We start from the raw sequence: 20,536 nt of genomic DNA, 5'->3' as shown, positions 1-20,536 counted from the left end.
TTGTGAATATACTAAAAATCACTGAATTGTGCACTTTAAAATGGTTAAAATGGTTAATTGTAAGTTAATGTGAATTTTATCTCAACTTTTAAGAAAAACTATAAGGACAGAAATCACATCAGTGATTGCCAGGGGCTGATGGTAGGGAGAAGGGGCGGACTGCAGAGAATCACAAGGTCATTTGTGGGGATGATAGAAATTTTCCATATCTTAATTGTGGTGGTGGTTATACACACAGTGGCCCAAACTCATATAACTATATACCTAAAAAGGTCAATTTTAGGGCTCCCCTGGTGGTGCAATGGTTAAGAATCCACCTGCCAATGCAAGGGACACGGGTTCAAGCCTCGGTCCAGGAAGATCCCACATGCCGCGGAGCAACTAAGCCCGTGCACCGCAACTACTGAGCCTGCGCTCTAGAGCCTGCAAACCGCAACTACTGAAACCCGTGTGCCTAGAGCCCGTGCCCCGCAACAAGAGAAGCCACCGCAGTACGAAGCCTGCGCACCGCAACGAAGAGTAGCCCCCGCTCGCTGCAACTAGAGAAAGCCCGCGCGCAGCAACAAAAACCCAACACAGCCAAATAAATAAATAAATAAATAAATAAATTTTTTTTTAAAAAAGGTCAATTTTACTACATGTAAGTTATTCCTCAATAAATCTGACTTAACTAAATAAATAACCTCCAAGAAATTCTTGGATACTCTAAAGTTTGAGAACTACTACTCTGAAGCAGTAGTCTCCAAAGTGGGGACACACATCCTCCGGGTTTTAGAAGACCAACCCCTGGGGTATGGGGAGAAAATAATAGAATCCTATTTATATATTTTTTTAATCTAAAGATGAGTAGGAAATCATGCTTTCCTAACGTTTTGAAATCCACTTTCAAGGCTTTACTAACGTCTATGTACAGAATAGCATGGTCACTCCCACTCCATCTGTGTCATGTCAGGTGCACAAGATGTCCCAGGGAGGACGGGGCATGGCAATGATGAGCTTCACCTTTGTGATCTCATCCATTCACTTGCTTTCAGCATGTTGCCACAAACTGCAGTTTACATGGATTTATGGGTTATAATAACCAGTTTTAAACAAACTAATCCTCAAAAAATGAACAAATGGTTTTAATAATCCCTGCAAAGAAGCTATGGATTGAAGATGATATTGTGAGGGAACAGGAAATGGCAGAAATGACCTTTTAGCAAGTGGCTTCCGTCAGCCACATTAGGAAATAGCAATGGTCTAATCAGATCTGAAACGAAGTCAGATAAAGAGTGAGAAATTAATTCCTTTTCAAAACAAACCTGTATTACAGAGAGGGGCATGTTGAAAACTGAAGTTTGGCGATGTTTTCATTGTGAAGTGATTTTGTTGCCTAATGAATGCAAACACGACACCTACTAAACCTTTCATATCTACACACCTAAAAAACTTGAGAGAAAACTTGGAAATATAATTTTCTAACCAATTTAAAGATCTACCAAATGAAGAGCTTCAGTGGGCCTTCAACCTATTTGTTAAAAATTTAAAAATACAACACTTCCCAATTAACGTGTGAGAACAACCAATTGATACCAGGAAAGACAGAAATCGACCATCTGGATTTCAGTAAAAACTTTTGCATAATTAATGTATAGAATAGAAGAATGAGTATCGTTTTTTCAGTAAGTGGTGCCAATGATTCACTTCTTCCCTTTGATTCTGTGTATCTTTGCAAGATACTTTATCATTAAAGCAAAGTATAACCATAAATCAAATTAGAAATAGGCATTTAGATCAATATATCACAAAATGTCAAACCAAAATATTGCAAAATAATGCTGCATATTCAATCACATTGCTTTCACTTTAAAAAGTTATCACAATACTTTAATGAAGCCATTCCTTTTTCCACTTTTTTTGAGATACAATTGACATACAAAAAGTGTACACATAATGACTCGATACTTGTAGATATTGTACAATGATCACCACAATAAGTCTAGTTAACATCCTTCACCACACATAGTTACAAACATTTTTTTCTTGTGATGAGAACCTTTAAGATCTACTCTCTTAGAAACTTTCCAATATACAATATAGTATTGACTATAGTCACCAAGCTGTACATTACATCCCAGGACATATTCATTTTATAACTGGAAGTTCGTACTTTTTGACCACCTTCACCCATTTCGCCCACCCCCAATCCCTGCCTCTGGTGCTCCGACAAACACCAAACTGTTCTCTGTGTCTATGAGCTCATTTTATTTTTTTTAGGATTCCACGTGTGAGATCGTATGGTATTTGTCTTTCTCTGACTTATTTCACTTAGCAAAACACCCTCAAGGTCCATCCATGCTGTCGAAAATGGCAATATTTCATTCTTTTTTATGGATGAATAATATTGTGTTTATACACATACTATAATATATGGACACTTAGGTTGTTTCCATGCCTTGGCTACAGTAAATTATGTGGCAATGAACAGGGGGTGCATATATTTTTTCAAGTTAGTGTTTTAATTTACTTCAGATAAATACCTGGAAGTGTAATTGCTGGATCATATAGCATTTCTATTTTTAATTTTTTGAGGAACTTCCATAGTGGTTTTCTATAGTGGCTGCCCTAATTTACATTTCCACCAGCAGTGCACAAGGCTTCCTTTCTCTCCATATCCTGGCCAGCACTTGATATTTCTTGTCTTTTTGATAATAGCCATTCTAACGGGTGTGAAGTGATGTCTCACTGTGGTTTTGATTTGCATTTCCCTGATGATTAGTGATGCTGAGCATCTTTTCACACACCTGTTGGCCGTTTGTATGCTTCCTCTGAGGTCGTTCTTTAACGTTTACTTTTGCACTTTTCTTTCTTCACTCTCCACCTAGCACTTCCTTTCACTCTCACAGTTTTAGTTGTCATCTCTAAAGGGATGAATTCAAAATGTAAGTCCCTAGCTCTGAGTCTTGTATTTTCAACTCTTTAAGTATAACCTCACCTGGTTCATCTACAGCTCCTTCAAATAAACTATGTCTATCAAGATAGCTCCTTTCCCTATCCCATTCCTCTTTGGTGTTCCTCATCTGGGTTAGTGGTACCACCTTCTACTGAGATTTGAAACCTCTATGTCCTTTGCAACATCTTTCTCTTCTCACGCCTCACATTCAATCAACCACCAAAACTTAACCCTTCTACCTTTCTGGCTCTGCTCTTTGTCTTTATCTTTCCACTTGCATATTGAGTTCTCTGGGGTCTCTGTCTCTGGATCTTTCTATCTCAAGAGATCTTTCTATCTCTTTCTAATTCTATTTCTTTCCTCATCTTCCCTTGTTCTCTGCCCTCCCCATTACCCAAAGAAAGAACAACAGTATTTTTTATTTGCTGTATATATTAAATATTCATTGTACTAAAGTATGAAATGGAACACTTTCTATTTCTCTTTTTAAAACCTATATTAAATTACATATTTATGTAGACCTTGATTGATTTTTATTGTTGTTGTTGTTTCTGGGCGTCAGCAGATTTGGATAGAAAAAAGAAAAAGAATTTCCGTTGCAGAATTAGTGAAGTGGTGTTTCCCTTATGGCCTGACATGGTTAATAGATGGCCACCCCCAACTCCTAAGAATTTTAAATTCTAAGACAAATGTTTGTGTTACCAGGAATCTGGGTCTAGTTTTGTTGCTCGTGTTAAAAGCATTGTTTTTTTAGGACAAGATTTGCCTGAGAGGAAAAGCCTTTGTAAAATAAAGGAGGATTTCATAACGCAAAAGGGAGTCTTAACTAATATTCCTTATTAAGTACCATTCAGCAGGGTTTGTTTCAGAATGTACTCGATAGGTAGATAGATAGATAGATAGATAGATAGATAGATAGATAGATAGATAGATAGATAGATGATAGATAGATAGATAGGTAGATGGATAAACAGATGGATAGATAGATGTAGATATTTGTTTCTTTTTGTTTTAGAAAAATATAGGAAGTGTTTTTCACAAGAATTACTGCATTTCAAAGAATTTTTAGCATTCATTTTCAATGGAGCATATAAGACTTAAGCATTAGAGCTGTGTTGCTGATTTTTAATATTTGCTTTTGTTTATGGTATAATATATTACAACAGGAGAAGTTCCTGGCTTACTTGTGCCCATTTAGCCCCAGTTCTTTGCCTGTGCTCTAGCGGGCTGCTATGAAAGTGGTCCTCTCTCACATCAGCTGCTGAGAACTTCCCTCCTTCACTGGGGATCCCTTTCCCTTATGCTAGTACAGAGCCTCTGACGCCCAGAATGACACACCTCTCACGTGTGCTACTCTTCCTTAGACCTTGTCACTCCTCATCACTTCTCACCTTTTTCCAGGGCCTCACTTTACTTGTCACTGTGCCCAAAACAGGGAGTGGAGTGAACTTAATCCTGCAACACTCCACTACAGATAAAAGACTTAGTGTCTACCCTCAAGGTGCTCACAGATTCATAGGAGAAGCAGAAGGATGCAACTAGAAATGTTAAGTTAGAAGAATACACTGAGGGGCCGGAAGGAGTCCTGCCCACCCCAGCTTGAGGGTCTAGGAAGGAATCAGTCAGATGAAATGGATGGAGGATTGGCAAGGGCATGACAGGAGGTAGACGGGAGCCAGATATAAGGAGTTTAGATTTGATACCGAGAGTACCAGGATCCTTAAGTAAGAGAGCAAGATGATGAAATGTGTCTTACTTACAGGATGGAGGATGGATGAAAAGCAGAAGAGAAGAGGCAGGGAGAATCATGTGAGTTGCAGAAGAGAGAGGGTGAGAGCCCGACCTTGGCGGTGGCCAAGGGCACAAGAAAGAGACAAACAAGGGATGAATTGGAAGGTGGAAAGAATACATTATAAGGAACGATGGGGCATGTGGCTCAGGGAGGAAGGACACTAGACAAGGCTTTCTAGAGAAGAGAGAAGATGGAGGAGACTGGGGAGAGAGAAATGGAGATGAGAGACGGCACTGGAGGAACAGGCAAAAGCAGGAGAGAGAAAGAGCAGGAAATTTCCATTACTGCCCTTCCCATCACTCCCAGCGGCATGGGTTTGTGTTTTCAAGGTAATGGAGAGAGACTGGAGAAATTAAGAGATGGTGAAAGCCAAGACAAATCGAAATCAGAAAAGAGGAAGGGGAACATTAGTTCAGCCTTTCTCTTCACATCCACCCTGCAAGCCCCTCATCCCTCCTCCTTTTGGAGTTTCTGTTCCTATTTTTCGGGTTTTCTTTTCCAGTGAGTAGCCATGCTGAATTGTATTGTAAAGGGAGTGAATTATCTGTCTGCTTAAAAATATCTCTAAGTGTATTTTATAACAGAAGAAAAAGTAAGGCCTCACAGTTCCAGATACTTTGCCTTTTGTGGGTTCACCCAGGAAAGGAAATGCATTGCTTCAATGGGCAGTAAGTTTTGAGTTCCAAACAAATGTCTTGCAATTAAGTCTTGGAAAAAATCTGTACTTGAGCTCAAAGCTAACCATATTAAGTATATACTATGAAGAGGAAAATCAGAAAATGCTTTAAATGCTCTCTTAAACTTTGGCTTGTTCCTGCTGATTACTCACTATTTGAAAGTACATGATAGTTATATTTAGAAGGAAAGTGAGAAATTCAGTCAAGAATGTTTTCATACATCCATAAATATTTGATACTATATAGATAATTCCTTGCATTTACATATAAAATGTGACTCTAAACACTTCTACAGAATATTGTTCTTTTAACAAGGTGCGTCTGATACAACTGGATTCCAAGATTATGGCACCCTTGAAGAGAAGAGACTGATAAGGATCTTTACTGAGATTGGCACAGTGTCATTTGGATTTGCTCTTGATGTGGCACATGTGGTACTTTTCAAAATAGAATAATCCATATTTGGGGAATATACTAATATTAGACTTTGGTGTGTTTATCTTATTAGGGCCATAGGCCAGGCCACACTCTTGTGGGTGGCAGTAGGGTTTCCTGTGAGTGGAATGGACATTCCCACTGTCAGTCCTGTGGGACAGAGGTCTGTCTTGGGGTAGGACATGAGGCTATGGAAATCAGGCCTCAGACTTTCTCTCCTCTTGGGGTCGGGGATCAGTTCGGCTAGAATGGGGAGCAAAGTGATGCTGAGGCATTTCTGGTGATTTGGAGTGGGGTTTGTGTTGAGCTTTGTGGCAGACACGAGAATGTGTGTTGCTCAGAGAACCTTTCAAGAAAGAGTCCTGCCTCGCTGTGAGGAGTATGGTCAGTGACAGTCTCCAGCTGTTAACTCCTTCAGGTCCAGCTCTGCAAAGACAGTCTCTGCTCCTGGGCTCCCGTTGGAGACGAAGGATCTTTGTCAGATCTGCATCTCATCTGATGGCTCATGTACCCAATCCCAGAGCCTCCCTTTTCTTCCCGCAGGTCTTATTCCCCAGTAAACCTTTTGCACTCCCAGCCCCATGCCCCCATCTGTTTCCCCAAGGGCCTGACACACCCTGCCACGAGGAAAGGGGGACCTGGGGGAGGTGTTTAGAGGTGGTCACACTGAGAGGTCCTAGAATGGGTCTGGACCTGCGTGGAAGTTACAGTTAGTCTCACGGTCATACTTCCTTTCTAATATCCCTTAAATGTCAGGAAATCACCTTTAAAACTCACATGTTGGTATTTACCACGTTGCAGGGGGGAAAAAATGGGAAGCTTGGGAGAGCAGAAGGAGGACCTCTCAGCAGAGCTTTGATCCTTGTAGCAGCAGCGTGACAGCCTGACAAAGAGGCTGGAGCGAGGACCAGTGAGTCTATTCCTGAGCTCACCTAGGAGTCCCTTGGAGCACCTCAGAAACAGTTAAGATTGCTCTGAGGGGCCTAGTTCCTAGGTAATAAGTCCAGAGGCGACTTACGCCATCCATGGCGGGTTGAAGTCTACTGAATTTGCACCATGAGAGCCCAAAAGATAGATTTTGTTATCCCCATTTTACAGATGGAAAAATGGAGTCACCAATCTAGAAGTTAATTAGATTTTCTTTTTACTATTCCACAACTGCCCCCCCAACCCCCATCTTGCAATACACTGCAGCCATTGGGTCACCATTTCCTATTAAATAACCGAATCTAATGTAGAAAGGCATCTTATGGGCCTGAAATAATTTAATGCTTTAGGTGTGGAAGTCAGGCCTCCAAAGAGCAGCACCATAGTACTTTTTCACCATTAGATGCCCCTCTAGTGCTACCAGGAAGCACATTTGTTTGTTTAAATGAGACCACAGTGAGTTTTACAGGGGATATGAGAGTCTGCGTTAGTAAAAAAAAAGAAAAAAGGAAAACAACAACAGCAAAACAGCTACACATTTTCCCCTAGTTTTTATATCTGACTCTCACCCATTTTATGATAGGACTTGTTGAAAAACTTACATGAGCAGGTATTTTCTAATATCTTAATTATTTAAAAGAAATTTAAAGTTAAAACCATTTTTCCTACTAATTCTAAACTTTTTGATCGCAGTTGTTTATGCTCCTCTTTGATGCATGTAAGTCCTCCTACTGTGTGAGCTTCCCCCTCAGAATCAGTATTTCTTTCAACAAATATTTTCTTACGTTTAAGTAATCCTTTATACTTTTCCCTCTGGTGAATTTGTTACCTTGTTTTACCGTCCCTATTTTTGTTATTGTTGCTGTATTTTAACATTTACGGTGAATCTCCTTTGGTTAAGCCCTGGAAATGATCTGTACTCTAGGAGCTCATGCTCTGTTTTTCGTTTTATATTTTTTATTTTTTGGCCGCACATGTGCAGCATGCGGACTCTTAGTTCCCTGACCAGGGATCGAACCCGTGCCCCCTGCAGTGGAAGCGTGGAGTCCTAAACACTGGACCGCCAGAGAAGTCCCTGTTTTTTCTTTTTTTTAAGTTGTATCTTCTTTGCTTTCCTAAGTCCCTCTGGGACTTTTATTTTTCCTCTCCCTACATCTTTCTTAAACAAAAATGAAAACAAATTTAAAACATTTACCAATTTGTGATTCTGCTTTGACCAGTCAACCCTTCCCATAAGAGTAATCTAGTCAAAATTCTTTATTAATTGTTCATCTGGTACAAATTCTCAGCTGCCCTGGGCAAGTGGCTGAGTGGTTATTGCTAAGCCTGCTTTATAGCAGTAAAAATAATTATCCTTGGATTTCTTTTTCATGCTCAATTTTCTCCTGGACTTTATTTCTGGGCTTTGTAACTTTTCCAAGGAAAATGAACAATGATTTTACTGACCTTTTTTGTGCTTCAAGCTCTTTATACTAAGCTCTGTGTCTAAAGGAATTTTTTCTTTTATTCTCTGTACCATGGGCCAGGAAATATTTTAACCAATGTTTTCTAGAACTTTTATTCTCTGGCTGTTACGCTCTGTGAACAATTTAGCAGTTTTCTTCTACCTGTCATGCCCACAGAAGGAGAGTAGAGTAACATTGCTCTGAGAAAATATTTGGATCTGACCCCTACAACTGAGAGAAAAAAAATGAACTTAAATGGGCAAGAATCATGTTTATTTTTGTCTGGGTTATTTATTAACACATGACAGGAACTATCATACTATGAAATAATTCTCTATTAATTGTAAAACATTGTTTTTCTAGGATGCTAAAACCTCCAAACTTTTAAAGTTTTGAGCAGTATTTCTAGAATGGTTTTTACCAAATTACTTTTCTTTTTTTTTTTTGGAATGGCTACTTTTTAATATAACTTTACCATGACTATTCAAAATTCTCACAGATCTTGATTAAGTGAAAAGAAAAACTTTTATGTTAGCTAATATTATCTTTTATAATTTGAAAATGTGTACCTTAGTAGAATCACAGAATTTACGCTGGAGGAGACCCAGCAGATTATCTAGCTTAACTCCCCATAGAATGCGGAATTCTCTCCAACCACACTGTTGAGATGTGACCATTTAATTGTTGCATGAATGCCTCCATTATAGACAGCTCCCAGGAAAGCTCATTTTAGTTAAACAGCTCTGAGATTAAAGAAGTCATTTAATTTGAATCTGAATCTGCTCTATTCCTTCCACCTTTGGTACCAGTTTTCCCTTTTGGAGTGACTCGTATCAGGTCTGCTGTTCATTCTATATGGTAGCTCTTTATATATTTAAAGATTTGAAGCAAACATCACCTTATAGTTCACCTTTCCAGGTTAAACACTGACACTCCTTCAGCCATTCTTGGTTTTCAATTCTTTCTCCACCTCACCTAATTCATGAATGATACTCTTATATGTGACATGCAAAGTTATACTCAATTCTTTCTTATGTTTTAACATTTTTTAAATTTACTTTTATTGAGATATAATTGACATATAACATTACATTAGTTTCAGGTGTACCTTATGATTCAATGTATGTATAGGTTGCAAACTGATCACCAAACTCTGTCTAGTTAGCATTCATCACCACACATAGTTACAAATTGTTTATTTCTTATGACAGAACTTTTAAGATCTTCTTTCTTAGCAACTTTAAAATATACAACACAGTATTATTAACTATAGTCATCACGTTGTGCATTATTACATCCCCGGGACATACTTATTTTATAACTGGAAGTTTGTACCTTTTGACCACCTTCACACACTTTGCCCAGCCCACCTTCACTCCCTCTGGTAACCACCAATCTGTTCTCTGTATCTAGGAGTCCAGTTTTGTTTTGTTCTTAGATTCCACATATAAGTGAGATCATATGATATTTGTCTTTCTCTGTCTGGCTTATTTCACTTAGCACAATGCCCTCAAGATCCATCAATGTTGTCTGTACAAATGGCAAGATTTCCTTCCTTTTTATGGCAGAATAATATTCCATTGTGTGTGTATATGTATATACATATACATACAAATGCATAGATATTATTCATCTCAATGGACACTTGGGTTGTCTTAATGTCTTAGGTATTATAAATAATGCTGCATTGAGTATGGTTGTGTATATATCTTTTAAAGTCAGTGTTTTTGTTTCCTTCAGATAAATACCCAGAAGTGGAATTGCTGGATCATATGGTAGTTCTATTTTTAATTTTGGGGGGAGCTTCCTTAGTGTTTTTCATAGTGGCTGCACCAATTTACATTCCCACCAACAGTACACAAGGATTCCCTTTCTCCACATCCTTACCAACACTTCTTATTTCTTGTCTTTTTGATAATAGCCATTCTAAAATGTAGGAAGTGATATCTCATTGGTTTGATTTGCATTTTCCTGATGATTAGTGATGTTGAGCACCTTTTCATGCACCTGATGGCTATCTGTATGTCTTCTTTGGAAAAATGTCTATTCAGAGTCTCTGCTCATTTTTTTAAAGTTTTTTTTTTTGCTATTGCGTTGTATGAATTCTTTATGTACTTTGGATATTGACCTCTAATCAGATAGATGATTTTCAAATATTTTGTCCCATTCCCTAGGTTGCCTTTTCATTTTGTTGATGGTTTCTTTTGCTTTTATACTCAATTCTTGTTTCAAAGGACACTTTCCAGAAAGTGAAAAGTCAACTCCACAGAAAAGGAGAATATATTTGCAGATCATATATCTGATATGAGACTTGTATCCAGAACATATGAAGAATTCTTACAACTTAATGACAAAAACCAAAGAAATAATCCAATTTAAAAATAGGCAAAGGATTTGAATAGACATTTTTCCAAAGAAGGTATGTTAAAGTACAGTAAAAACATGAAAAGATATCAACATAATTAGTCATTAGGGAAATGTAAATCAAAACCAGAATGAGATACCACTTCACACATGGATGGCTATAATAAAAAGGACAACCATAACAAGTCTTAGCAAGGATATGATGAAATTAGAACTTTCTTACATTGCTGATAGAAATGTAAAATGGTACAGCCACTTTGGAAGACAGTTTGACTATTTCTCAAAAGTTAAACAGGCCATTTCCATTGACTGAGCAAGACGTGGCAGCGGCAGCTCCCAGGAAGGTGTAGGGAGAAGTGTGCCTCTTCTCATTCTTTTTATTTAGCAAGTCAAGCGCTTCTTCTAAAACCCGGGATCATATGTGAGTTCTAGAGATAGAAATCAGCTAAAGGAAGAAGAAAGCTTTTATTTAGTAGATCAGAGGGAAATCAAAAGCCCAGATTTCATTTTATTTCTGGGGGGGAAAAGTTTAAAAATACTAAATTCATTTCCAATTCGCAGCCTAAGTTCTCCACATTAGTTCCAGTTGCCCTCCTGCAGCAGAAAATGGTTTTTGTGTACTACAGGTGTTTTCAGAGAAAATAAAATCAAAGAGAGTGGAGCCTACACTCCCGGCAGGGCTGTGTCTTAGTGGACTTGGGAAAATGTGTGAGCATGTGTCAACGAATGTGTCAACAAATGGAAACCGAGGCAGGAAGCCTCGAGATGACTGAATTCCTTCCTTCCTTCCTCCCTCCCTCCCTCTCTCCCTCCCTCTCTTCCTTCCATAAGGTATCCAACATTGCCCAAAGTACAAGACTAGAAGAAATGGGACAAGATGCCCTCCTTGTCTTTTAGCAACTTAAATCCCCCCCTACTTAGGATAGAATCACTATTATCCTGACTCCCAACCCCAATCATCAACCATCCTCTTTCCATTTCCTTCTCCAAGAGCATCTTAGGAATTCTATCCCCACTGTTCCCTCTGTAGTGAGGATTCATTTGCATATTTTAGACTCTTCCTGTTCAGCTGGGGCAAGGCCAGACTTGTGAGTCTTTTCTGCTCACACACAGCACATAAGTGTGAGCAGGGCCTCCTGTTCACTACCACTGCTGCCAAGCGTGAACCTTTATTGAGCACCTATTATGTTCTGAGCATTCTGCTAAGTACATTTCTACATTATCTCCGCTAACTCTCAAACAACGTCGTGAGGCAGGATCTGCTAGTATCCCCATTTTAAAGATAAGGCCCCTCACGTAGCTATTAAGTGAAAAAGCCTGGTTTTCAACCCAAGTGTGTGTATTTCCACGGCCTTGGATTGAAATTAGCATGCTGTTACTGCTCTTCTGTGTTAGAACTCTTTGAAATCTTGGGGACTGGACCAATATCTTTTTCTGTGGTTAAAATATGCATAACTTAAAATTTACCATTTTAATCATTGTTAAATGTACAATTCAGTGTCATTAATTATATTCACAATGTTGTGCAAACATCATTACTACCCATCTCCAGAACTTTTTCATCATCCCAAACAGGAAATCTGTACCCATTAAACAATAACTCTCCATTCCCTGTCTCCCTAGCTCCTGGTAACCTCTATTCTACTTTCTGTCTCTATGGATTTGCCTATTCTAGGTACCTTGTGTAAGTGGAATCATACAGTATTTCTCTTTTTGTTGGACCTATACAATTTTGGGAGGTAAAAGACTGAATGATTCCAGCCAAATGAAGACCTTTGAAATACATCTGGACATTCCTGCCCTGTACTCAATGTTTAGCTTTCCTGATTCTCACTATCCAGATAATCTTTCCAATCTTGCGTATTTCTCTGACCTTTTTGATCAGGATACCTGCTGGAATCACCCTGCAGCACTCCAAGTTCTGACCTCTTCTGCACACCCTGTTTGGATGCCAAAATATTCTGAACACACGGCACAAACAAGGAACATCCACATATCACTTCACTGCTTACAAAGTGCTTTATTACACATATCTTTTATTTTCCTGACAATACCCTTATGAGGTAGATAGTACAGGATTTCACAAGTGATGAAACTAAGAATTCAAGACAGTATATGACTTACCCACAATTTGATGGTTAGCAAGTGCAAAACCAAGAATCAAGTCTGTGGTCTTCTCTATGTATCTATCTCTTTGCCTTCCTCCCAAATTCTGTCCCTCTCCCTCTTTCTGAAGAAGTTCAACTATTGGGTAGGGCAGAGGAATGCTCAGGGATGCCGTGTGTGTGTGTGTGTGTGTGTGTGTGTGTGTGATTACACATACTCACTAAGAAGGAGGGAGAAATGAACTCATTTCAGTGTTGCCCCCATTTAGTCTCCAAGCATGTATTATTGAGTTTCTCCACTTAGGTGTACCTGAATCCTGCTTATTGCTTATCGCTGGGCTATGATTTATAAGAAATAAAATACAGAGAATTATTCCAGCCACACGCATACTCTCCTAGAATTTCTTCCCTGCATCTTTGTCTGCTTTCCTGTCCTATTGAACGAGCTGGAGAACACAGACACTGTAACATTCGGTGTGTCCTCTTCCTAAGCCTGTGGTCAACACTGAGCAGCCAACTTCTACATTCTCCTCTCTTTCGCCTCACCCGGTTTCCTTGTAAAATGCCAGAATCAAAGATGTTGCCTAAGGTGACGCATACAGCCCACGCCTTCTTCTGCAAGAGAGAGAGAGCATAGGGAAAGGAGAGGGAAAGATGGGTTTATAATCCGGTCAGTCCTCCAGCTAGGTGGTGTGGCTCTCCGCCCTGAAGAGGTCCTCCCCGAGGGGCTGAAAGGAAGGGATGAAGCCAAGTGTGTGGCTTAACACTTCTGCAGCTGCTGTAACATAAATCACCTTAGGTTTCACCAGCCTATGGATCTAGATGGGATTATGTTACTAGAATTTACCTTTGGGTAAATGGACTTCTGCCCCATCCAGCTTACCCAGAGGAGGAAGTCCCCTGCAAACACTCCCCCAGACACTTCTGGGAGTCCCCAGACAATATCTCATATGTCCCTGCAAACAAATTTCCTCTCTTCACTGGGTACCACCAAAGCACACCTGGCATCTACCCACTTACTTGCTGGAGCAACAGCACCTCCCGAAGCAGCTGATGATGCATCAGAGCTTTTAAGGCCTCAGAACATTTCAGTGTTGTGTTCCAAAGCAGAGGAGAGTGTCTCTTACGTGTTACATTCTTAAAGCAGAAGGGAGCCAATCTTGTGCTGAGGTTCCGTGGAGGTAAGTGTCTCCTTTAGGTTTTCTTTTATGGATACTCTCCTCCTAATAACCCAACAGAAGTCCAGTGAGTCCTGGGTCGGGAAACACATTTAAACATCAGAATTTGATACTTGAGATTGATAATTGAATATCAGTGCTGTTTCCATAATACTCCCTCCTCCTCCAACAGCCAAAGCTTTCTGACCGAGTCAGTCTCACGATATCAAGCATCTGCTTTCTACAGGATGAGCTCCTCCCAAGAGGCCTTTCAGAGCTCAGGAAACTGTGCCTCCAGAAGGCTCATCCCGTTGTTTTGTCAGATATGCTCAGCCTCATCTGACTTCCCGTTTACCTGTTCTACAGATGTATTATTGCCACAGCGGTCCTTTCCCAGCCAAGAAAGACTATTGGTTTGGTTACGAAGGTGTTCCAGCTGCAGATAACATGAAGCCTGACTAACAGTAGCTTAAACAAATAGGATTTCATTTGCGTCCTGTGACAAAACACTCAGACGCCACAGTCCAGGGCCTGTGCACTGGTTCTAGGAGGCTCTCAGGGAGCCACGCTCTCTCTTCTCCTTCTTGCCCTGCCCTCCTTAGCCCATCAGCTTCTATTCTCAGGTATCCCACAGTCACCTTCTGGTTGCTGCACTTCTCAGCCACGGGTCTGCATTGTGTGCAAAGGAAGAAGGAGAAAAGGCACACCTGCAAACTTGCACTGAGCTCCCTCCCTCCTGCGTTCACTGGTGTGTGTGTGTGTTAGCGGAGGTTGAGGGGAAGTAATTTTAACTTTCCATTTGGTCCAAGCTGAAAACAGATTCTCCATCAGGCATTACAGTGACATCTCCGGAGTGGGATTGTTAGACATTCCCCTGGCAGCAGCTGCTCTAATGGACTACTGTCTACTCACTTCATGTCCTAGCCCCCAAACAGGCCACACACCTCATGCCTCACCTGTCTTTGCGTAAATAATAACATGAAGCTAACTACGTAAATGACAACGGAGGACCTCAAGACTTTTTATGCAGTTTTTCAATGTGATTCTTAGAAACTACTAAAATATTTTAGAGCATTGCTTCAACTAACCGTATACCGTGCCAGACTATTCACGAATCACCAAGAATTCATCAGTATTTCAGTAATACTCAGAGTGTGTTTTATCGATGTTCTGAAATATGGACACACTTGCTGGAAATGCTACTTGTTGTATCCAAATCTTAGAGCTATACAATGCACATTGGTATGTTAAAGGTTATGCTCTGTGCTTAAAAGTTATTCAGTAAATACGCTTGTTTGACTTTATTTAAACCACTGCTTCCCCAATTCCCCAATTTTTTGGATAAAAAATCCATTTCAGGCATAATGGCAATGAACATGTTATGGAACCAGGGTCTATGGAACACTCTTTGAGAAATGCTAACCTACTCTATTTCTTATGTTAAACTCTAGCTATGTTATCTAACCAAGCTTATCAGATTGAGTTAAGTGTGAAATGTAAACAGTATAATGCTGTGTTAGCAGTTTAGTGAGCCTCTAAGTGATGCCTTTCACTTTTCCTCCTTGAAATTTATTTATACAAACCCTTTCCATTTAACAAGAAAACCATAATGCAATTTGTTATTCATATAGATTAATTAAGAAAAACAATGTCTTAGTTTTAATACATGGCAGAGCTTTTGAATAAGGAAGAGTTCGGTTTATTTAAAAAGAGGAAGACAAGTGTGTACATATTTAAGGAAAGAAAATAATATAATGAAAAAAAGTTAAATTTAGTAGTATATAGAATATATTAAAAAGGAGAAGAATTTTTTAAAAGCATGCCACAACCAGGAAAAAAAAAAAAAAAAAAAGGCTAGACTGTGATATCATGGCCACCATGGTGAACTGAAAAGAAATTCTGTAGCTTAGGTCTATAGCCAAGGGGGAAAAAAAACAAGAAAAAACTATTGGATTGTAACTGCTGACAATTTTCCACAAAGGTAAACAATTTTGAGGAGTCAAATAATTGAACAGAACCCAAGTTCAGATTATATGCTTCATTAAAATTTGTGGTCAGTGAACAGAACGTTCTCAAGTGCCTCCAGCCTGGACTAATTTTGTATCATGTACACACATTCGCATGCAGAGTCATGGTGATGAAACACCCAATAGAGATAAGAGCCAAATATGGCTAACCTCATGATGACACTGGAGAAGCAGTGGAGGCCGTGGCCTCAAACACCACAACATGGGCCCGTGGGTGTCGACAGATTGGGCACAGAAAGGGGGTGCCTTCTGTAGTGCTGTAAGCATTTTGCAATTAACCCTACGTCATATTTAGCTCCTAGACGCCAGTCTCTCTGATTTACGGGTGGAGAATCAGAAGCCTCTACAACAGAGTTAGGCATTAGCCTAAGTAATTAGAAAACATATGACTCTAAATCCCTGCCTTCAGAAATAAACAAATGAGTGTTGAGTATTACCATCATATATAATAATTTTATGTAATTATATATGTATACATATATATAATATATATAGTAATATATAATTTTACATAAACTTTTAATTGGCTTTTTTTTTAATTGGCTTTTAATGGAGAGTTTACATCTAAGTCCCCAGGGAAGAGTACAAAATATTCCTTATTTTCCTTTTCAGATCTGTTCATTATTTGCAACAAAATGCTGATGCTATTTTATCACTAACATAAAAGACAGAGGCTACTATAGAAAATATGTAACCCAACGAGATGAGATTCTTTACTTTAAAACCCTTCTGAGTGTTGTAAAGATCAGCATGGGAAGCAGGGTAGGGGGAATTTCAGTATGTGTAATTACATATGTGATGGTTTCTGAAAGAATGAAACCTCAAATACTATGCTAATGCCAAATTTAAAAATTGTTTCAGGGGTAGAAATTTTAAAATCTAATATTATATATGAAAATTTAAGAAAGAAGGAATTTGAAACAAGAGAGATTAATCTATAGTTTAGAAATAGACTGTAAAATAGGAGCTTTCCTAGAAGTGGAAAAATAATGGTTAGCATTGTAGGTTTCTAATAGCATTTATTTCTAGACAGGTCTTGATCATGTTTAGCATTCAATTCTTGCCTGGTCTATATTTAGAACAAGGCATATTCAGCAACTAGACATGAATATGAAGGTAGGTGGAATTTGGAACCCTAATATTTACTTATTTGTACACTTATTTTAGAGGAAGAAGAGGTCCTATTATAGATAACCTATTATCACTCTGTGAAGACTTGCCCGTTGGAAACAAGTCCTGGTGTTTGTGTTTTCTCTCTATATCACAATCTAGTCAAGTGGTTGTTTAACAATATGTACCAGACAAAAAAATAAATCAAATATATTAAAATAGTTTGTGTTCAAAGAGCTATGCTCCTTTCCAATATGTAGCCAGCCTATGGCTGAAGTTCAGCATTCTTAAAAATCATTAAATTGAGATTGCCACAACATTTTAAATCAACTATACTTCAATAAAAAAAAATCATTAAATTGAGTTGGGAAACTTTTTTCCATGAAAATGCTTTAGTTCTATGAAGATACAGTAGGAATCTCCAGGGAAAGACCCTCACTAAGGAACTCTAGGACCTTTTCACTGATACAATCTCTGTTTTTAAAAAAATTTTTTTAACATTGTGGTAAAATATGCATAACATAGATTTTCCATCTTAGCCATGTTTAAGTGTACAGTTCAGGGGTATTAAGTACATTCACATTGTTGTACAACCATCACCACCATCCACCCCCAGAACTCTTCATCTTGAAAAGCTGAAACTCTGTAGCCATTAAACAAGTCCCCATCCCCCTTCTGTCTATGAATTTGACTACTCTAGGTACTTCCTATACGTCAAGTCATGCAGTATCTGCCCTTTTGTGACTAGCTTATTTCACTTAGCATAAAGTCTTCAAGGTTTATCCATGCTATAGCATGTGCCTACAATCTCCCATTTGGTAGCTGAAAAAAAGGCAGCCACAGTCACTTAAACTTTTCATGTCTATATAACATTTCATATCACTTTACTTCAAAGGGACTTCAGAAAGTTTGCATGGTGTATGACTTGAGTCCCCCTTTAAGAGAAACCCAAAGGAACAAAACAGTGTTAGTGGTGGTGGTGGGCTAAGTATATGATAAACAGGAAAAAGCATGAAAAAAAGAGGCAATTTTGACTCTGGGTAAAAGATCATCTGCTCTACTCTCAGATTCTCTGGATCCACAGATTTGGATGAAGTCCCAGGATCAATATTTTTAAGAGCCTTAAAAAAAATACAAGAATGCAGAGAATACAAGTTCTTCTTTGTATTCCACTGCACTAGTTCTACCTGTGACTTCCACTCACGGTCAGCTGCTGCATAGATAAAGCCAAGCCATCCTCTTTGAACAGCCTTTCAAAATTTGACTTGGTCTCCTCCTCTTGAGGCAAAGCACCTCAGTTTTGCTGAAGTAAGAGACTTTATTTTATGTGGTTTTCTAGTCCTTTAACATCCAGTTTGCTTTCCTTTAGACATCCATTAGGTGGTCAACATCCATTCAAACTGAAGCATCCAGAACTGTGGCTTGTTCAACATCATTTCCCAAGATTCTGCCTGTGCTAGGCAGAATTCTAAGATGTCAGTGGGAATTAAGGTCACTAGTAAGTTGAAAGTAAGATTATCCAAGTTAGCCTACCCTAATCACACAAGCCCTTTAAAAGCAATGAGTTTTCTCCTTCTATTTGCAGAAGTAGTAGTTAGAAAGATTCAAGGCAAGAGAGGGATCCACTGTGAGGGGGGTTCTCTACTGCTGAAATGGAAGGGCCACATGGCAAGGACCTGACAGTAACCTCTAAGAGCTGAGAGTGGTCCCCAGCCAAGAGCCAGCAAGAAAGCAGGGACCTTGTCCTGTAACCTCAAGTCCTACAAGTGCCAACAACCTGAGGGAACATGGAAACAGATCTTTCCCTAGCTAAGCCTCCAAGTGAAGTTACAGCCATCCAACACCCTGATTTTAGTCTCAGGAGACCCCCAAGTGGAGGACCCAGGTGAAACATCCCAGACTCTTAAAAAACAGAAACTGTGAGCTGATAAATGGGTGTTGCTTTAAGCCACTAAACTTAGGGTAGTGTGTTACACAACAATAGATACCTAATACACTGCCCCTTCTATTTTATGTTCCAGCAATAGTTATCTGCTTGCAGTTCCTGAACACAGGTTGCTCTTTTAGGCTTACATGCTTTTGTCCATGATGTTTCCTTGCCTGGGGATCCCCTCTTATCTGGTCAGATGGACAAACTCTATTCTTCACACTCAAGACACATCTCAGGCACAACTGCCGCCAGAAAATGCCACTACCTTCCCCGGGTAGACTTACTGTGTATTAGGCCCTTCTGACTGTAGGAATTGGAGAGAGCCCTGAAAATCTCCACTGACTCCAGTTACCAACTTCACGATTTTATGGAAAAAAAGATTATGAGGACTGAATTTGAGAACAAATGTTTAAAAACCTCATAGATATTTTTTATATTCCCTAATATAATACAAGCAGTGTACCACATATAATAACATTGATATTCTACACATCATGTTAGCAATAATTGGCAGTCTGCTTTTTGTATTTATCACTTTTTGCTAAGTAGAAACTTTTAAGAATTTCTTCCCTCTACAAGTTTCAGTGAGATGCTTGTAAATTCCTCCTGTTTTTGTTCCAGAGAGGGGTGTGTGTGCGTTTGTGTGTGTGTGTGTGTGTGTGTGTGTGTGTGTGTGGTCAGTCTCACCTAAATAGTCCATGATTTTCATAACTTTTAACTTTGAGGTTTTTTCCTCTTCTTCCTGCCTCCTCAATTCTGCAGACAGTTTTAGTCTAGACAAGAGCAAAGCAGAGTCTTGGCTCTTTAGGGACTTGGGTACTGGTAAAATAAAGACAAAACTCCCACATGGAAAATCAAATCTGTGACCCAATTACCAGAAGTAGGCCACAGACAGTGGTTAGGTCTTGAATGCAGTTTTTAAAACTGGAGCAAGTCGGAAATTCCGTGTCATTCTACCCATATACTTGTGCAAGTATGCAAATACATACATGAAAGGTTGTTAATGTCAGCATTGTGGGTAATAGTGAAAACCTTAGAAACAACCAAATGTTCACCAGTGGGGTTATATAAAAGGTGGTATGTCCCACCAAGGGAAAATTTTGCAGCACTTAAAATCAATGAGGTATCTAGCTCATATGAGCTGATGTGGAAAGATTTCCAAAATGTTTTATTAATTGAAAAAAATGAAATAGGGGACAACATGAACAGTTTGATATTACCAGTGCAAATGAAAGGATACTTCTCTAACACACACACACACACACTCACACACACACATAGACACACACCCGCGTATGTATATTAGTGAGTCTCTATTCAGGAGGAAAAAAAAAAACCACTTGAAGCATTTCAGACAGAGGAGATTTAATACAGGGATTGGTTAAAAATTGTTGTAGAGCCAAAAGGGAAGGATAAATTTATCCAAAGGTGAGCAACTTTAGGAAACCACTAACAACTGATGGAGGAAAAGGAAAAGTTATTTAACTGAGTTCACAGTTGCTATGGTGCTGAGGCTGTTGGAGAATCTGTTTAGGATAAATCCTGAATACTCCACATCTCAACCATGACGTCCCCTTCATGTGCTTTCTTTTTTCTTTTGGGCTCCCTTAGGCTGAGTCTATTAATATTACA

The sequence above is a fragment of the Balaenoptera musculus genome, chromosome 18 (genome assembly GCF_009873245.2).
Source record: "Balaenoptera musculus isolate JJ_BM4_2016_0621 chromosome 18, mBalMus1.pri.v3, whole genome shotgun sequence".
Lineage (NCBI taxonomy): Eukaryota > Metazoa > Chordata > Mammalia > Artiodactyla > Balaenopteridae > Balaenoptera > Balaenoptera musculus.
The sequence above is the reverse complement of the archived record's forward strand: the minus strand, read 5'-3'. Positions refer to the sequence as shown.